At 48.3% G+C, this 13,954-nt stretch overlaps 1 pseudogene; it reads left to right on the top strand.

Moving 5' to 3' along the window:
* Positions 1-4,331: 4,331 nt before the first annotated feature.
* LOC125158361 (uncharacterized) lies at positions 4,332-4,497 on the top strand (annotated as a pseudogene).
* Positions 4,498-13,954: the final 9,457 nt, after the last annotated feature.

Genomic DNA, 13,954 nt, shown 5'->3' with positions numbered 1-13,954 from the left:
GCCTCCAAACTGCAGGACCAAGGTAGGGGCTCCACTGGTCAAAGAATGTCCCTCTCCTTACGGCTGTGACACATGATAGGCCCCGGGAGAGAAAGGAGCCCACAGAAGGGCTGGCCTCTGTTTCCCTCACACAGGACGTGTTGGGCAAGGTTTTAGGCCAGTGTGGTGAAAGCTGCTCCCTGCTCTGCGGCCTCCAGGGCCCAGCCGGCTCTCCTGCGCCCTAAGAATAGCCCTGCAAGGCACCTTCCCTGACATCACCTGCTCGTGATTTTCACACCAGCCCCGGTCAGACCAGCCTAAGTCCTCACTCCACCTCACAGAGGAAGTGGAGGTTCCAGAGGCCGGAAAGGCCTGGTTGGGACTGTTTCCGCCCCGAAGAGGTTCAAGGCCTCAGCCAGAAGCATGCGGCCAAGTGAAGGAAGGGACAGGTGCAGGCCCAGAACCCCCTTCTCTGTCGGCCTTCCCCAACCAGGGTCAGGATGGTTCCAGTTCGGCACTATGGTGCCGGCCTGGGCTCTGGGTTTTGCTCGGTCTCGAGAATGTCAACAACCCAGCCTGCTCTGATGGTCTAGCGCCCTAGCTCTGGGGGCAAAGGTGGCCCTGGACAACTTGGACGGGCCCCCCCCCCTCCAGACTTGCAAATTAGCCCAAGACTGAGGCATGTCACAGCCTCCCTGTCTGCAGTGACTTCTCCGAGGGACCCCAGGGCCCTGAGTCAGAGGCAGTTTGCCCTGCCTTTTGAGTCCCTAGGCCTCACTCGTCCCCTGGACCTCCAGGCTCTTACGAAGCACGTGGGCAGCTTCTCGCCTCCCTGAGCCCCTCATCCCCAGCAGGGTGAAGGCACCAGGCACGGAGGCTCGTACCGTTGTGTCTCCTTGTCCAGGCTTTGAAGGTCCAGGCTTCGAGGCTACCGGGAGAGGTGACTCCTAAGAAGTATAGGTGTTTACTGCTTGTGGGGTGTTGGTGAGCAGGTGCAGGAGATGGGGGGGTGCCGGCAGCATGTTCTCAACCTTTCCCCTCTGTGTGCGTCAGTCTATGGCAGGGCTTTTCAGGGCAGCTGTTTCCAGATGTCCCGTGTGGCACGGGGACCCTTACTGTCTCTTGGTGGCCAGCGGAGCAAAATGCAGCTCCGTTCTTCTGGGTATCCTTCCCTCCCTTATTTTCCCGCCCCCTCTCTGTGCCTGTCCTGGACTGTATCTTCCGGTAAACCAAGCGATCTAAGCCTGGCCTCAGTTTCTACCTCCTAGACAACCTGAGCTAAGTAAAGCCTCGAGGTAGCCATCTGGGGCCGGGTTTCCTCAGTCTGCAGACGTGTCCCCTTCAGACGGCTGCTCCCGGCCTTCTGCTCCAGCTTTCATGCCCCTTTGTAAAATTTCTTCTGTTCCAGCTTCCCCCGAGGAAAAAACAAAACAAACCAAAAATGAATCGTAGAGCGATAGGCACTTGGCTGGAAATCCCGACTCACAAGCTTGACCGGAGGGGTCACCGTGTCACAGCACTTGGGAAAGTGACCACTGCAGTCAGACTGTCTGTGCTTGTATCACAGCACTTACTGTGTGGCCTCGGGAAGGTTACTCGGCCTCTCTGGACCTCAGCATCAGCTTTTGCAAGATGAGGATAATGCCAACATGTATGCCGCAGGACTGTTGAACAGATTAAATGAAATAATGAAAAAAAACATGGTAGTTAACATTATGAGCTACCCTCTTGGTCAAGTCTTAGCCTCGTTGACTTGACGGCTCTTCAAATAGTTGATAATTGTTACCATTTGTTGAGTGTTTTCCTCACACCCAGAACTTCACCCAAACCTCTTTGCTTAACCGTTTGGCATTTTGTAGTGAGGAAACTGAGGCTTAAGATGAGCCAGAGGGCAAACGTGTTGAGTCAGAAGTTGTGCTCGGGTCCGTCTGATGCCACAGCCTCTATTCTTTCCTGTACACGGCACTGAAGAACATTCCCATTCTTCCCTTAGGCCCAAGTACCTGCCCTTTCCTTTCTCCACAAGCCTTCCAGGCTGGCCTTGGGGGAGCAAGGAGGAAAGGGCAGGTGTTAAGCCACAGTGAATGGGCTCCACCAGGAGGGGAAGGTATGAGGGCTGGAAGCTGCGAAGAAGCAAGCTCATGGCAGGTGTTACCATGTACAGCAGGCCTTTCCTAATGAGCAAAACAAGAAGAGAAAACTGACAAACAGAATTTGGCTCCGTTTGAAGGTGTGAAGAGAACAGCCCAGCTCTGAGAGACATTTCCATGGAGCACAAGACCCAGGAGGCCTGGCTCTCCCGATGCCGGGAGGGCTGCGGTCACTGCCCAGCTTGGAGAGCAGCTGAGGCCCTGCCCGGAGGTCGGGCTGACGGACTTGTCTGCAGTGCCTCTCTCTCTCTTTAAGGTTTATTTATTTATTTATTTTGAGAGAGAGAGAGAGCGAGACAGAGAGACAGAGAGACAGAGAGAGACAGTGTGTGTGCAAGCAGGGGAGGGGCAGAGAAAGGGAGAGAGAATCCCAGGAAGGCTCCACACCATCAGCACAGAGTCCAACGCGGGGCTCTCGAACTCACGAACTGTGAGATCACGACCTGAGCCAAAACCAAGAGTCGGAGTTTGACTGAGCCAGCCAGGTGTCCCTGCAGTGCCTCTCTTGAGGACACAGACACGTCTCCCCTCTGAGAGTCCGTGTCCCCCGTGGTTGGACGGTGAGGGGCCATGAGAAGGGCAGCCCTGAGAGAGTCTGGCTGACACCTGCTGACAGGTAGGACTGGGGTGGTCAAGCCCCGCCACTCACCTGGGCCGAGAGAAACACCGTCCTGTCACCAAGCAGTAGAAGCGTGACTGTTATTAGTCTTTCTTTTCGAATTGATGCAAAAGGTGACTTCTTCCACCTTCTCACACGTGTGGTCACCTGGGGTGAGATGCAAGGACAGCGCGAGGTTGCGGCCGCCGTTGTTAGCTCCTTTGGGACGGCACTGGTCGGGTCCTTCCACTGCTCAGTGGTGGCAGCCATCAGGGGGCATCAGGGCACTCCCGACAGTTGTTGGGGTTATGACGCTCTTTGATTTTTAGAGCACTTGGCCGTCATTAACTAAATGCCCACCCCCGATTACCGCCAGGCCGAGCTTGGCCGAGGTCTGCAAACGTAGCATGGAGTCCATGCCGTCTCCTCTCCCAGCTGCGAGGAACCTGCTTTCACTGGCAGCGATGATAACATCTCGGGCTTGACCTAGTTTTTTATTTTTAAACTTCACCGGCGTTGTTTGTCTAACTCAGCCTTTCAATAGCTGTCTGAGATTTGGCCTCTTACGAAACCGCCATAACAAAAAGAGACCTTTCAGGCAGCCGTGGGGGAGAGGGGTGCTTTAAGGACCAGGAAATGGGAAGACAAAGCCCTGGGTGATTTTCAGGTATTACAAAGGGCCTTCTGATTTGTATTTTAGAGGAAATGCGGAAGGTCTGTATTAGCATAAGTGATACCGTAAAGCTAAGTGCAGATGAAATTCCCCCTTGTAATTTACCAGCTTCCCTCTGGTATTCGTGGCTTTCAGAAGTAACATCAGCTGGGTTCATCTCCAGAAGATTCCTCCTTGGGATTGCTGATCTTCCCTTATTGGGAAGTGTGGTGGGTTTTTGTTTTGTTTTGTTTTTTCTCTCTTTCATTAAAGAAAGTGTGCTTTGGCCCAAAGGAGAAATGTTTTGAAGATAGATCTGGATTTGGATTTTGGTTCCGATATTTGGTGACTTGGGACCCTGGGAAAGTGCATTTCTGATCTTCCACTTCCTCATCTGTAAAAGGAGGATCGAAGTGAAGATCTCAAGGGTCAAGATCAGAGGTAACGTGCACGGAAAAGAGCAGAGAGAGGAGTTTCAATTAGTGCGCGTTCACTGAGACAGAACGACTGGCGGGCGGGCAGAGTCCGAGCAAAAGTCACCAGGTAGTGAAAGCACCGAGGCTGCTCCGTCAACGCGAGGTGCTTCTGTATTTTTCATGAAGAGCGAAGGAACAAACACGGGCAGCATCTGTCAGCGATGAATCAAATCACCGGTGGGGGAAACAAGATAAAAGCCTTGTAGGGCCCTGTGCTGCCTGCTGGCTCTTGGTTCAAAGAGAAGGAGCACCTGATAATTCCTTAGGAGACTGTCCCTCCACGGCAAGGACAGCATGCTGGAGCGGACTTGATCACTTAGGGACTCTGGACGGGTAAATAAATCTCTACTTCCTGCATCTTCCAACCCAGATGCGAGACACCCGCTTGTTTGTTTTTATTAAGCTGATTGTGTTTACCTTCTGAAACTTCTCCTCAAGGCAAAGCAAGGGGCTGGGAGTAGAAAAGTATGGGTGTTAGCTTTGCGCGGTGGCAGTATCGTAGCCAATGAGGTTTATCCGAGGCGCGATTATTGCTAATAGAAAATATGGATGTCATTCTAGGCTGTTTCCAAGTGCATCCCTTCAGCTGCTGGATTTACGGTCCCTCACATGTAGGTGAGGGTTTGGAATGGGGGGTGCCTTGGGGGCTGTCCTGCTCTGGGAGTCTGGGGCCCCTACTAAATGGGGAGTGGCCATCTGGGCCACGTTCTAGTCATGCTGGGGCACATCCCATTGGCAGAACAAGCACCTGGCCAATCCCATCGTACGCGGGGCAGGAAAGCATGCTTTCTTCCAAGGGCATGGGGGAGTGACTATTTGCTAAGCTATAATTCAATTTGTCACTGCCAGTCTGAAGGCAAAGAATTTAATTAAACAAATTCTCGAGCTCTCCGTCAGCTTTGTGTCTCTCCAGTTCTTATATAAAACATTCCAGGGAGCTTAGCTCTTCATCAGTGGAAACTGTCTAGTCATGCCCTGATCAGAATTCAAGGCCAAGCAGGGACCATTATTTGAGCTGTAGATTTAGCTGTTTGGTATTCACACATCCCTAATGATCTTGGAAAGTATAATGTTTTCTAACAGCTGTAAAGACAAGAGATTCTAACATGATCAACTATACATAATATCCATGGAATTACATTGAGTAATGTAATGATGTGTTATGCTGTAATTAACACATTATGAATACCTAATTTGAAAGGTTAATGAAATTGACAAACATACGAACACTGTGGGTATCATCAATAACACTTAATGACACATCTCTTGTTTTCATTTACGGAATCAAATAAAATGGGAAGATTCCACCACTGCAACTGCATTTTTTTTTTTTTTGGTCATAAATTAAAAAGAGTCTGCACGATATATTTTGTTTTAATTTGGAGTGTAGGTTTACAGAGTATTTTATACTGCAGATCTATGTGTAAATGACATTTAACACAACAAGCTCATAATTATTTTAAATGATCATTTTGTAGTTTTTCTGCAAAGGGTTATACTTGCTAAGGGGGAATATTTTTTAGTTAGACAGATCAAAGGAAGTGCCAGGACCAAGGGCAACTGCCATGGGAAAGCCATCCTCAAAGCTGTGCCCCTGCAGGAGGACCTTCCCATCTGGGCTAAAGATATACAGTTTGTCATCTTAAAACCGGGAAGAATGATGTAAGAACAAAATTTTGTTTCTCTTCAGATCCCTGTGTGAACTTTCAGTTTAACTGATAGGTTTTAAAGCTATGGAATCTACATCGATAAGCTAATTAATGTCAATAAAACTCAAATAGAAGGGGCTCACTTTATTTTCATTTCTGATATAAAAGTCCTAAAAGAATGGATATCATCCATGTTAATGTTTTCATAGAAAGAAAAATTTTGTTCTTTTTTTTTAATTTAATTTTTATTTTTTAATTTACATCCAAGTTAGTTAGCATCTACTGCAACAATGATTTCAGGAATAGATTCCTTAGTGCTCCTTACCCATTTAGCCCATCCTCCCTTCCACAACCCCTCCAGCAACCCTCTGTTTGTTCTCCATATTGAAGAGTCTCTTCTGTTTTGTCCCCCTCCCTGTTTTTATATTATTTTTGCTTCCCTTCCCTTATGTTCATCTGTTTTGTCTCTTAAAGTCCTCATAGGAGTGAAGTCGTATGATATTTGTCTTTCTCTGAGTGACTAATTTCACTTAGCATAATACCCTCCAGTTCCATCCACGTAGTTGCAAATGGCAAGATTCCATTCTTTTTGACTGCTGAGTAATACTCCATTGTGTATATATATATACACCATATCTTCTTTATCCATTCATCCATCGATAGACATCTGGGCTCTTTCCATACTTTGGCTATTGTTGATAGTGCTGCTATAAATATTGGGGTGCATGTGTCCCTTCTAAACAGCATACCTGTATCTCTTGGATGAATGCCTAGTAGTGCAATTGCTGGGTCGTAGGGTAGTTCTATTTTTAGTTTTTTGAGAAAAAATTTGTCCTTGAGTTCTTACCTCTACATCAATAATGCCAATGCTAATACTAATACCACAGTATTGATAAGAGTAATGATAAGAAGGATGACTTTGCATTACACAAAACACCTTAAATGCATAATTGGTTGGACCCTTTTAGAAAGCCAGTAAAATTATTGAGAAAATGTTGTAACTCCATTTTGTTAACGTTGAAATGAAATCTGGAGAGCTTAAATGACTTGCCCAAAGTATAATGGTTAAGACATGACAGGCTGTGACCTGCTAATTCTGTGCTTTTCCCGCTAAGCTTCACGTTTCCATCTCTAGGCTTCCAGAAGCCATGGTTTTCTGTTAGCCATTTGTAGTTACACATTATTTTTGTTTTAAGTGATTAGTTTTCTGATTGTCAAAGTAACAAGTGGCCATTGTAGAAAATTTGAAAATATAGTGGAATATAAGGAAAAAATAGTAACCACCCTACTCCTGGAATCCAGCCCTGCAAAACTAACACATATTAACTGTTTCTCGTGTGTATGTGTGTGTGTGTGTGTGTGTGTGTGTGCGTGTGTGAACTCCATCCTTCTTTGTCCTAGGTTTTTTTCAGATGGTTGGATGTGACCAATCAGGATTTTGGAGGACACCAGGTCACAAAGCTGACCCAGTCTTGAGCCTCATGGAATCACAGAATCTGGAGGTCAGACAAAATGTAGGAATTGCTTTTGCAACATCTCAGGAAAACGGGCTTCCCACTCCCATGTGACAGCCTCAGTTATTGTCAGGCTTACCGTTCATGTGTCGCTGTCCCCTGATGGTGTCTCAGGCTGTCCCAAGGCTGCTTTCTGGGTGGGGAGGGCTTCTTGGAGAGTGCTGAGAAGTTGGAATGTTCCCTCTTCATTCCTCAGACTCTCCAAGTCCACTTCACAACCAATTTCAAGTCACTTAACCTCTCTGAGCCTCACTATCTTCATCTGTCACATGGTGATAGAAGCATGGGATCAACACCTTGAATGGTGCCCAACCAGCGTTCATCCTCCATTAAGTGTTAATCCCTGAGATTGGTATTATTGTCACGACCACTGCCTCTGCCTACCTCGTTGGCATGGACTGGGTCCACTAGTACTCACTTGTTCCCCAGACACTGTGCACCTGTATGTCTCCCCCTGAATCCTGTACCTTCCTCCCTAGGGGAGGCTCTGGAATATCCTCCTTCCTAGCCTGGTTCCCACACCATGCCCCTTCCCACCCTCTCTGAGAACTCTGATTCACTGGAAGGAACTCAGCTCCAACCCACTTGCCTTGCCTGGGGCACCTGGCCTCAGTGTGGGAGCCCAACGACTGGGGTGTGGGTGGGGGTCCAGCCTTTTTTTTTTCACTTTTGGAGTATTTACTTAACAACCATGAGCCTCAGTGTTCTCTTAAACCAAAGGGAATGTGCTGTGAATATGAATTGAGGCGAGCCACTGAAGGTGTGTTCAGGTAACACATGTGCTTGAGGTATTGGCCATCTCCTCCTTCACACGCATTTTCTCTCTTGGTCCTCACTGCCACTCGGAAAGCAGGTGTTGCTACAGGTAAAAACACTGAGCTCTGTGGGAGAAGTGACAGGCTCAAGGCCACCCAGATCCTCTGACTGGGCTCAGAGGTGAATCTAGGACTCCAGATCCTACGTGTTATCTACCATAACGTGCAAACGTACTGTGACTGATCTAGTAGCTTTTCAAACTTTTTTGAATTAAATCAAATACAGCAGCAGAATACTATGATATTATGATCTCATATGTAAGTAATTTATTTGCATTTTATGCTGGGTTTTGATGCAGGACCGGGAAATCAACAAAACTTTTATTTTAAAGGGGAAAAAACTCGATGGATAGAGAAATTGCCTTCTCATAACTGAGTACCAAAGGGAGTGTCCCAGGCTGCTTATTTTTTGGAGATTGAGACCCCAAATGTCACAACACTGGCATTCAAAAGCCCAAAAGGGGAAGCAGCTTCTTCTGGCGTATTTGTGATGTTTCCTGTCACCAGAGTCTGTGCCTGGGATAACAGCAATACATCCATGCGCTTTACTCTGCACAGAACATTTTTTTCAGACTTGCTCGTTAGTAGATGTAAGCCAGCCAGTAACCCCGTGGGGTGTGTGTGTGTGTGTGTGTGTGTGTGCGCGCGCGTGCGAGCACACACGTTGCATACTGCCCCCATCCCCTTGGGGATCTCCCTGGCAGCCCACGGGGGCTGTCCCCCTACCCCAGATTTCGTCTTGCAGCTTGCCCTTCTGAAATTGCTTCAGGTATGATTCTATCTCGAAGACTGAAGATCGGACTTGAAAAGGAGCCAGCTCTCATAGTGTCATTCCTGACAGATTTCTTAATTAATCTGCTCAGATTGTCAATAGTGTAATTCACTGTTGATTTAGAAACTAGTTATATGAGCACTGCTTAGTGCCATTGTGGGAAAACATCTGAATAATTCAGCTAATAGATGGGAAACTCACCCAGATTGCTGGGGCACAGGGAGCAAAGAGCTAACTCGCATGAGATGAGCTCGAGCAGGGTGATTCCAGCAAATTCCAGGGAGCGGGGAGAGGTTGTCATATTATTGGGGGCAGCAGCTGCCTGGTTTAATTATTGTCATTTCGGTTTTTGGAAAAAGGAACGTGGGCCTGGTATTCTCACAGGCAGAGGCCATTAGCACACTCTTGAAAAATATTGCAGAATTTCAGTGTAAAATGTGTGATCTAGTTGATTACTAACTCAGAGCTACTCAGCGTGTTAGTGGGTCCCATTCTTGTGATGCCATATTATTTTTATATGATTCTTATTCAACATATGTGAGTTTAGTGATATGTACCATCCAAGGAATATAAAAATGCCTTCCTTCTCTTCTGGGAGATTCGTAATTATTTGGGGGTTTCCTAGAATTGAATAGATGTGTCCTGAGATTGGGGTCATCACCCATTTTACACCAAAACTTGGAGCTGTGTTGAAAATGAAGTTTATAGGTTGGTGAGTCTGCTTATGTGAAGAGTCTTACGTAAACATAAAAACACAATCACTTTTAGTTATATACTTAACATTTTGTTTTTATTGAAAATCGTAAAATTATATGAAGTTGAGCTGTTATACTAAATTTTTTTTGCCATGGTGGTTAGAGTTTTAACAACCCTTAAGTGCAGATGAGTTAGTGGCTAAATGTAAATGTTAATCAGAATCATGGTGCTTTTGATAGGAAATGTTAATTCAGTTCCATTTATCTGCAGCTTCTCACGCTTGTCTTCTATTTTCTATCTCCCTTTCTCCATCCCCAACATCCTCGCACGCATGACAGCTCATGTGCACACACACGTGCACACACACAAACATACATGCACACACAGTACACCAACACATACACACGTGCACGCACCCACGTGTGCACACACAGGCACACGCACGCACACTCTTGTCTGTCACCTCTCTTCCAGCTTTCTATGGTGAGGCCTTCAGAAAAAGGGAGAGAGCAAACAGCATCCAGGGCTGATAGCCTGACACGGACAGACTTCTAGCAGGTGAGAGGCAATTCTGCATGGGGTTCTGTGGCCTTGGATTTGAATACAGGCAGGACTGATTTTTAAATCCTAAACTACACTGGGATCCTTAGGGGACACGATTGCCTTTTGGGGGGGTAGTGAACAGAAATGCAGCAAACAGTCCTTGAATTCATCTTGGCTGTCTGGAGAGGACATGGGTAAAGTAGGGTGTGGGTTAGAATCCGGCTTGGCTGGAGAGAACACGCCAAGTCACAGTGGACCACACGGAGATAGGGATTCTCTCTCTCACCCAGGAAGTCTGGTGTGTGCAGCCGGGGGCTGGGGCGGCCACTCCACGTCACCAGGGACCCAGGCTCCTTCTGTCCTGCTGTTCCACCATCCTGGTCAGCACACGATTTGCTCAAATCCCATGGTTCATTCATGGTCAAGATACGTGTGGGCATTGGTGCTATCACACCCGTATCTCAGAGAGAAGGAAAGAGGCAGAGGCCAAGGGGCACCGCTGCCCTCCCTTCTGCTTTTATTAAGCAGCTGTTCTGGAATCGCTCCTTCCTTCGCCTCCACGCATTTCATCTTGCACATCCTTGGCCGGAGCCCAGAGGGCCACACCCAGCTGCAGGGAGGCTGGGCAACGTCGTCTTTTCAGCTGGACACAAATAACACTGACGTTGTGTTACGGGAGAAGAGGGGACTGGGTATTTGATGGTAGCCTGAAGGCCACTTCCTACAAACAGTAGACGCTTTACAACAAGCAGTTGTTACAGCTCTAATGAAACCACAAATAAGTGCTTCCTATTTTTACCAAGTGCCTGGGTATTTTGAATGGAGAAGATGATTTGAAAGGATGATTGTTTCACAAGAGCCCGAGACAACAGCACTGATCATGGCTTTCTGTCACTTGTGCCGTCTACAACCCCAGCTCCGGTCAGGGAGTCGAGGGGCTGATAGATGCTGTCAATATGGAAAGAATGGGTGACAGGTCCCTGAGTTTTCTAATAGCATTTGGAGAATGGTATGCCTTTTGTTTTAAAAAAAAAACAAAAACGTATTGTTATTTATGTGTGTAACACCAGCCTTGTCTGATCGGGTATTCCCTGGGAATCTAATTTGTAAATAATTACTTGACAGAATGGAACTGGCTGGAAAAGTCTGAATACGCAGAGGCATATTAGAGGCAAGTTAGGAAAGCCAACCTCAGGGCCCAGACACAGCGGACGCACTTAGCCAGTCATTAGCAGAGGTGCTGGGAGCAGCTGGTCTACCTGGGATCCTGACGGAACGCCTGTCCCCAAAGAACGGATATGGGGACAGCCGGGTTTTTCTCCCTGTGCAGAGTGGGAGGGCGGTGTCCGGGGGCAAGGAGGTGCTAGGGACTGAGGATTGGTGTCCCTGCCAGATTCTCGTGTGGAAGCCCAATTCCTAGTGTGGTTGCATTTGGCGATGGGCTTTCGAGGAGGTAACCAAGGTTAATTGAAGTCATGAGGGTGGGGCCGTGATCCGACAGAATCAGTGTCCTTGTGAGAAAAGGAGGATATGCCAGGGCCTTCTGTGGGTGGAAGCACCTGGGAGAGGTCACATGAGGATAGCGAGAAGGCGGCTGTCTAGCGAGAGAGACAGGGAGAGAGCTCTCGCCAGCGTCCATCCCGCTGGACCATAGTCTTGGACTTCCGCTTCCCGAACTGTGAGACAGTAAATGCCCCTAGTTTGAGCTGGCCTGGCTGTGCTGTTTTGTTACAGCAACACAGACGCGCTAATATGGGGCAGTGAAATGGATGTGGGTGCCTCGGAAAGAATGTCAAAGCCAGATCCTGACGGTCTTGACTGGTCCCGTGCCTGTCCCGATGCTTCTGTTTTCACCACTGACGGGGCGCCAGCCTGGGCCTCCTCACTCGATTTACTCTCTGCGGTGAACACCCAGCCTTCCCCTCTCCTACTGATTCATTCTTCAGGTCATTCGTTTTAGCAGAGTGAGCACCTAGCAAGTCCCAACAGCCACGGGAAGAGGAAGGAGTCCGAGCTCTCGTGGTGACCCAGGGGGCGAACGCAGACAGCGGGGCCAGTATTCGTTACCTCTTCGGTGCCCTTCCTGCCGGCAGGGTCTACGGCAAATGCTCAGTAGTGCTGAATTGTAGGAGGCTCGCACTAAGCCTGCGAGGGAGGGGCTGGTTTCACCCTACTTTGTAGGAAAGAAAGAGGCCCTGAAGGTGAAGTGACCTCTCCATGGACAAACTGGACCTCTCCAGCTGGTAAAGCTGGTAAGTGGCAGAGCCTGGGGTCACAGCCAGACAGTGGGGACCAAAGCCCCACAATCAACTCTGCGGTCAGACCAAATTGTTCCAACCCAACTTGGAAGTGCTTCCATGGCTCGGGACCCTCTCAGGGGTGGCGGGCCAGGGAGAGTCTTCCCAGAAATTCATGTCCGAGTGGGGATCTGGAGGACAGTGTAACTGGGTGTGAAGAATGAGAGGGAGGCTGCAGGCAGCAGGGGCAGGGGAACAGGGGAGCCACGGGGTGAGCTGGGAGCATAGGATGCCCGAAGAGGTGAGGGTGGCAGGGACACGGGAGAGGGAGAAGGGGTCTGCATCACGGAAGAAAGTGAAAACCATAGAGAACCATCAAAGAGTTTTTATCAGGGGGATGACAGGGTCACACTGCATTTTAGAAAGATTCCCATGGCTACACTGTGGGCGATGGGTGGGTAAAGTGGGAGAAGCAGGAGCTACTTTGGGGGCGGGGAGAAGGATGGTATAATACCCAGGATGCCTGAGCAGCTTGCAAGGTTGTAGAGGGAAGTGAAGGGATCACCCTGCGGTGAGCGGGAGGGCTGACTGGTTTTCTGGAATTTGGGGAGCTGGTTATTAAACACAGACGGCCATTCTTAAAAATTAAGCTGTAACAGGGTGCCTGGGTGGCTCAGTCAGTTAAGCTTCTGACTTGATTTCGTCTTGGGTCGTGATCTTGTGGTTCAGGAGTTCGAGCCCCACGTCGGGCTCTGCATTGACAGTGTAGAACCTCCTTGGGATTCTCTCTCTCTGCCCCTTCCTTGCTCTCTCTCTCTCAAAATAAACTTCAAAAAAGTTAAGCTGTAACAATGTATAGTTACATAAACTAGAGTAAAAACAAAGATGAATATTGAGATTCATTACTTCCTGATTATCTTACTGTTACCCCGTCATTGTAATCTATTCTGTTGAAGGCACTTACGTCCATTGCCCGCATCTGGTGGACACAAGGGTGTGCTGTTGTGAGTGGTGTCACATCTGTAACTTGGGACCGCCTCTGATTTGGTGGGAGTATTTACACCAAGGAAATCGGCAAACGTTACAGATGAGGTTTTGTCTCTTCAGCACGCTGTGGATGAGTCACCATCCTCCAGAGATAGAGCCTGAAAGAAACCTCCACCTGCCTCCAAGGTCCACCCGCAAGCCTTCGCCAGCCTTCTCTTCTGGAGCCTCCTGATGAGCTTGGCACACCCTCCCCAAACATTAACCTCTGGTAACCTGCTGGTGTCTGCTTTTATGGTCATTCTCCAAGCATCTTGATTCTTCTGTCGGCAGAACTCAGCACAGAGTAGAGCTTACTCTGTGCTCGTGGGATGAACCCACCCGTGAGCAGGTGAGTAAATACGACTTCAGTTTTCTACATTGGTGTCTCTTTGGCCTTTGGGGTGGGCCATACCTCACTAAAAGGCACAACACTAAGGTTATGATAAGCCCCAAACTGCTTTTGGCCTCAAAAACAGCCTGAAGCTGAAGTGACATTTCACACAAATGTGAGGCGTGCTTGATGTTGAAGTGTTTGCTGAGAAACTACTTGAAAAAGGCCACTTTTGGAAGAAATTACTTCGAAGGCGACTTGACAGTCCACTGAGCTGAGAAAATGTGCCCAGGGAGCCAGGACCCACACATCAAAGGGATTCGGAAGGACAATTTGCAAGGAGAGCCACACGTCCGGATCACCTTGGGGAAAGCGGTCTTTGTCACTGATCTGAATCAAGGGCAGGAGGGCACAAGGACATCAGATTTGTTTGAAGAGAACAGCATCCTGTTAGTCTTGGAAAAGAATGACATGAAGCCACCAAAACACCACTTCCTCCCCTCCCCCAGGCCCGCT

This window comes from Prionailurus viverrinus, unplaced genomic scaffold (genome assembly GCF_022837055.1).
Source record: "Prionailurus viverrinus isolate Anna unplaced genomic scaffold, UM_Priviv_1.0 scaffold_33, whole genome shotgun sequence".
NCBI lineage: Eukaryota > Metazoa > Chordata > Mammalia > Carnivora > Felidae > Prionailurus > Prionailurus viverrinus.
This window is presented reverse-complemented; position numbering and strand designations above follow the sequence as displayed.